At 39.4% G+C, this 6,000-nt stretch overlaps 1 protein-coding gene across 12 annotated transcripts in view; it reads right to left on the bottom strand.

The window, feature by feature from the left end:
• Positions 1-827: 827 nt before the first annotated feature.
• Positions 828-6,000, bottom strand: part of dsx (transcription factor doublesex) — a 480,086-nt gene continuing 474,913 nt past the window's right edge. For all 12 annotated transcript variants that reach the window (XM_073968073.1, XM_073968088.1, XM_073968097.1 and 9 more), the window contains one exon: positions 828-1,004. The gene's annotated coding sequence lies outside the window, so the exon portion shown is untranslated. The remainder of the gene's footprint in view (positions 1,005-6,000) is intronic.

Genomic DNA, 6,000 nt, shown 5'->3' with positions numbered 1-6,000 from the left:
ATAGAACTGATTAGTTTTTGGCGATGATCGTGAAATGTTAAAGGGATGAAATGGACCAAAAACAAAATTTTTGCTCGATTTTGTAGCCGCTCTGTAGGTCGCAATAATAGTCCGATCGGCGCGAAATTTTAAACGTAGTTTTGGTTTGAGATGAAGAAGTAGCGTGCAAGTCAACGGTATGATCGGATAATATTTAGCGGGTTAAATTGATCAAAACTTTTGTGTGAAAATTGGTAAAATTTCTAATGCACATCTTATAACAGCTAGCCCGGAAAGCTAGTGCACAGGGATAGTGGTATAGGGTATCACATGGTCGGCCCCGTCCGACTATAGTCTGTTCTTACTTGTTTATAATAAAAAATTTATTAAGTTTTAAGAACTTTAATCTTAATATAGCTTAAACTTACATTCATGTATGTTTGTTTGGATGTTGGATGTTGTGTGTCGCGCTTCTTTGCAAAGACAGTATAGTGAGGGCGCCCACTGAGTTGTTTTTGCATTTGCTTCTCTCTCTCACGTACAGTGTACGTGTACATACACAAACGATGAACATCATGTGGTTGTTTATTTCACCCATGCATACACACATGGAAATATTATGGGCATCGCTGGTTTATGTTCATGTAGTTTTATTCCATTGATGGTGTACATATATACGCACATATGTATGTGACACTGTAATGTATTAATTTGTATTTGGCGCATTAAAGGAAATGAAATATCGAAGCAGTTGGAGGAGAAGGACTTTTCAACCAAAAATAAATTTTGGTGGTTATGTATTTTCTTATTTAATTAATTAATCGAAATACCTATACTGGAGTAATTAATTTTGTTTCTTTTTTTGTAGATTTTTTTCTTTACGAAGTATACGAGTACATTAACGAATAAACAGGATACTTAATACAGTTGTAGTTAGAAGATACTTTGCCAGGTATGGACAGACAGACTCTTTCCTTTAGACAGGCAATAAAACGCCATCTGTTGAGTGGATATCTCAATCATCTCTGAAAATAAAAAAGAAGAAGGAAAAACGGTTTCTCAGTTACTTGGGATTTACTTATAAAACGAATATTTAAGCCACGGATGTGGCCTTCTTCAGAATCGAAAGCGTATAAAAAAGACCAAAAGAATATAAAACTTTTGTACGGTTTTCCGTACAACAGATGATCTCCGTAGGAGTCATCTATTGAATCCCTAGAAGTTTTCTGTAGAAGAGAAGACTTCCGCAGGAGTTTTCTATACCTCTGCAGGACCTCTGCAGGAGTCTTCTATCAAAGAGAAGGCATCTGCACGAGTCTTCTATAGAATAAAAGACCTCTACAGGTGTCTTGAAGGAAAGAGCTCTGTAGGAGTCTTCTGTAGAATAGAAGAGCTCCGTAGAAATGGAAGAGTTTCGTAGGAGTCTTTTATAGAATAGAAGAGCTCCGTAGGAGCCTTCTATAGAATAGAAGAGCTCCGTAGGAGTCTTCTATAGAATAGAAGAGCTCCGTAGGAGTCTTCTATAGAATAGAAGAGCTCCGTAGGAGTCTTCTATAGAATTGAAGAGCTCCGTAGGAGTCTTCTATAGAATAGAAGAGCTCCGTAGGAGTCTTCTATAGAATTGAAGAGCTCCGTAGGAGTCTTCTATAGAATAGAAGAGCTCCGTAGGAGTCTTCTATAGAATTGAAGAGCTCCGTAGGAGTCTTCTATAGAATTGAAGAGCTCCGTAGGAGTCTTCTATAGAATTGAAGAGCTCCGTAGGAGTCTTCTATAGAATTGAAGAGCTCCGTAGGAGTCTTCTATAGAATTGAAGAGCTCCGTAGGAGTCTTCTATAGAATTGAAGAGCTCCGTAGGAGTCTTCTATAGAATAGAAGAGCTCCGTAGGAGTCTTCTATAGAATAGAAGAGCTCCGTAGGAGTCTTCTATAGAATAGAAGAGCTCCGTAGGAGTCTTCTATAGAATAGAAGAGCTCCGTAGGAGTCTTCTATAGAATAGAAGAGCTCCGTAGGAGTCTTCTATAGAATAGAAGAGCTCCGTAGGAGTCTTCTATAGAATAGAAGAGCTCCGTAGGAGTCTTCTATAGAATGGAAGAGCTCCGTAGGAGTCTTCTATAGAATAGAAGAGCTCCGTAGGAGTCTTCTATAGAATAGAAGAGCTCCGTAGGAGTCTTCTATAGAATAGAAGAGCTCCGTAGGAGTCTTCTATAGAATATAAGAGCAATGTAGGATTCTTTTATTGAATAGAAGAGCTCTGTAGGAGTCTTCTATAGAATAGAAGACCTCCGTAGCTGTCTTGTTAGAATATAAGATTTCCATATGTGTTTTCTATAGAAAAGAGGACCTTCCTAGGGGGCTCTAATAGAATAGAAGGCCAAATGAAACAAGTAAAAAAGTATCAGTCGGCTTTGCCGACAGAGTTATACCCTCGGCCTGTGTGAATTGAAACTTTCATCTATTGACAATATCAAATGTAATACCGGCTGTACATTTCCAAAGGATGTTTGAATAGATCCTAAACTGTCCTTAAACAAAAATGTCGAACTTCTAGGGATGAAGACCGATATGGACCATTTCTGAAGTAAAATTAACTTTGGACAAAATGTTAGGAGATCCAAAGTTTGGAATGTTGCTCCGTTCAACAGATATAGCTCGTAGCTTTTTAGTGACATTTTTAGGTACCGGAAGTTGCGCACCGATAGTGCTCATTTTCGAAATTAAACAAAGTTTGGAAAAATATTACAGAACCGAATCGGCTGATCCGATCAAGAGTAATCGTGCGCTTCATTCAGCCACTTTACATGGTTCCATAGGGGTTTTTATAGCTTTGGGGTCATTTTCTCAGGAAGAATGGATTTGAGCCCTAAAAACCGTCGTAATGGCGGCGGAGAATGCAAGTTATTACAACAAAGATCAAAGTGATTCGAGAGCAGGCCTTAAACTGAACTTATCCGAAATTTTGTGTGGGATGTACCCAAAGAAGTGGACCGATTGAGTCCATATTGGAAACTTATTTAAGTCTGGTAGACATTTCACGATTTGCAAAGTATGGACCAAATCGGTTACTCCCTTCAAGAGTTATCGTATGCACAAATTTTCCGAACATTTTCGAAGGCCGTAAGCTACATTTTTTCGAAATTTTGTGTGGGAGGTACCCGAAGGAGTTGACATAAGTAGTCCATATTCGAACCTGATCTATGTCGTGTAGAAATATTACGATGTTCAAAGTATGGACCAAATCGGATACTCTCGTCCAGAGTTATCGTGCGCACCATTTTAGCGAAAATTTTTTAACTTTTGGGGGAAGGTACCTGAAGGAGTGGACCCATATGGCTTATCTTCGAACCTTAACTAAGTTTGAACAAAATATTACGAAGCCAAATATTGGACCGAATCGACAGATCCGTTCGAGAGTTATCTTGCGCGCCACCCGTTACACACGGTGCCAAAGGGATTTTTTTGTAACTTTCAGGTTATTTTTTCAGGAAGTATGGACTTGCCCCTGATGAAACTTGTACCGTCGTATGGGGGACAGTGAATGCAAATTGTTACAACAAAAATTAAAGTGATTTAAGAGCAAGCCCTAAACTGAACTTATCCGAAATTTTGTGTGGGATGTATCCGAAGTAGTGGACCGATGGAGTCCATATTGGAACCTTATTTAAGTCTGGTAGACATTTAACGAATTGCAAAGTATGGACCAAATCGGTTACTCCCTTCAAGAGTTATCGTATGCACAAATTTTCCGCACACTTTCGAACTTTTGTGGGTGAGGTACCGGAAGGAGTGGATCGATATAACCCATCTTCGAACTTAAACTAAGTTTGTACAAAATATTACGAAAGCCAAATTTTGGACCAATTCCGCTCATCCGTTCGAGAGTTATCGTGCGCACCAGCCAGCCAGCCAGCCAGACAGATAGACAGACGGACGGACATTGCTAAATCGACTCCAAATTGTCTGAAACACATTTCGTCCAAACATACTTGGGGACTAAAACCGTTATTTCGATGAGGCACATTTTGCCCGTATGAAAGTGTATATACCCTCGTTAGCATAAATGCTGAGGGTATAAAAAATAGGGTTGCCAGCCAAGTCGGACTATAGGAAAAGTTTAGGAAAATTTTGGAATTAAATAACTGACATTAAAATAATAAATAATTCGGATATACAATTTTCGAAGGATTTGTGGTATAAACGCTAGTTTCCAAGCTTAGCCTTCGTCCACCCACTAAAATAACATTCTAATATGCCCGATGATCGGACTTAACCACCCGTGAAACGTAGCATAATTGTTGAATGTGTGGAACTTCGGCGGATTCCTAATTATACCCTCAGCCTTTAGGCTAAAGAGGGTATTTACACTTTGATACGACCAAAAATGTGCCTCATAGAAATAATGGTTTTAGACCCCAAGTATGTTTGTACGATATCCGTTTCAGACAATTTTGAGTAGATCTAGCAATGTCCGTCCGTCTGTCTGTCTGGCTGGCTGGTGCGCACTATAACTCTCGAACGGATCAATCGATTCGGTTCAAATTTTGGGTATCGAAATATTTTGTCCAGATTCGATTTAAGTTCGAAGATGGGCCATATAGGTCCACTCCTTCAGGTACCTCCCCCACAAATGTTCAAAAATTGTCGCAAAACTTGTGCCCACTATAACTCTTGTAGGGAATAACCGATTTGGTCCATACTTTACACATCGTGTAATTTCTACCAAACTTATATGAGGTTCCAATATGGACTCAATCGGTCCACTCCTTCGGGTACCTCCCACACAAAATTTCGGAAAAGTTCAGTTTAGGACCTGGTCTCGAGTCGCTTTGATTTTTGTTTACGCAAGTTGTATTCACTGTCCTCTATTCGACGCTGTTCGTTTCATTAGGGGCAAGTCCATACTTCCTGACAAAATAGCCTGAAAGTTACAAAAAACCCTATGACACCATGTGTAGTGGTTGGAGCGCAAGATAACTCTCTGCCGATTCGGTCCAAAATTTGGCTTTCGTAATATTTTGTCCAAACTTCGTTTAAGTTCAAAGATGGATTATATAGGTCCACTCCTTCCGGTACCTCCCCCACAAAAGTTCGAAAATGTTCGGAAAATTTTTGCGTACGATAACTTATGAAGAAAGTAACCGATTTGGTCCACACTTTGCAAATTATGAAATTTCTACCAGACTTAGATGAGGTTCCAATATGGACTCAATCGGTCCACCTTCGAGTACCTCCCACACAAAATTTCGGAAAAGTTCAGTTTAGGACCTGCTCTCGAATCGCCTTGGTTTTTGTTGTAACATCTTGTATTCACTGTCCCCTATACGATATTACACGTTTCCTCAGGGGCAAGTCCATACTTCCTGAAAAAATAGCCTGAAAGTTGAAAAACAAACCGTTTGACACCATGTTTATGGGTGGAAGCGCCAGATAATTCTCGAACGGAAATGCAGATTCCGGCCAAAATTTGGCATTCGTAATATTGTTTCCAAACTTACTTTAAGTTTGTAGATAAGCCATATCGGTCCACTCCTTTAGGTACCTACCCCAAAAAAGTTCGAAAATATTCGGAAAAATTGTGCGCACGATAACTCTTGATGGGAGTGACCGATTTGGTCCATACTTTACACATTCTCATAATATCTACCAGATATAGATCACCGTACCTCCCACATAAAAATTTGGATAAGTTCACTTTAAGACCTGCTATTGAATCACTTTGATTTTTGTTGAACCAACTTACATTCGCTGCCTCAATTACGATGGTAAAATTTGTTTCAGGGGCAAGTCCATACTTCTTGAGAAAACAGCCCGATGGGTGTAGAAACCCCCTATGGCACCCCCATGGTCTATGTCGGTCAATTCCTTTAGTACCTTTTCCGCAAAATTTTTGAACTTTAATCCTAATCAACATTTTTGTCGGTTCATACGACCAAAATTTTGAAACCCCCTAAATACATAAGTTTTTTGTGAAAAAAGTGTTTCAATTTGCACAGGCTGAGGGTATATCTCTGTCGGCAAAGCCGA

The sequence above is a fragment of the Musca autumnalis genome, unplaced genomic scaffold (genome assembly GCF_047663935.1).
Source record: "Musca autumnalis isolate F117 unplaced genomic scaffold, ASM4766393v1 scaffold_1, whole genome shotgun sequence".
NCBI classification, from domain to species: Eukaryota; Metazoa; Arthropoda; class Insecta; order Diptera; family Muscidae; genus Musca; species Musca autumnalis.
This window is presented reverse-complemented; position numbering and strand designations above follow the sequence as displayed.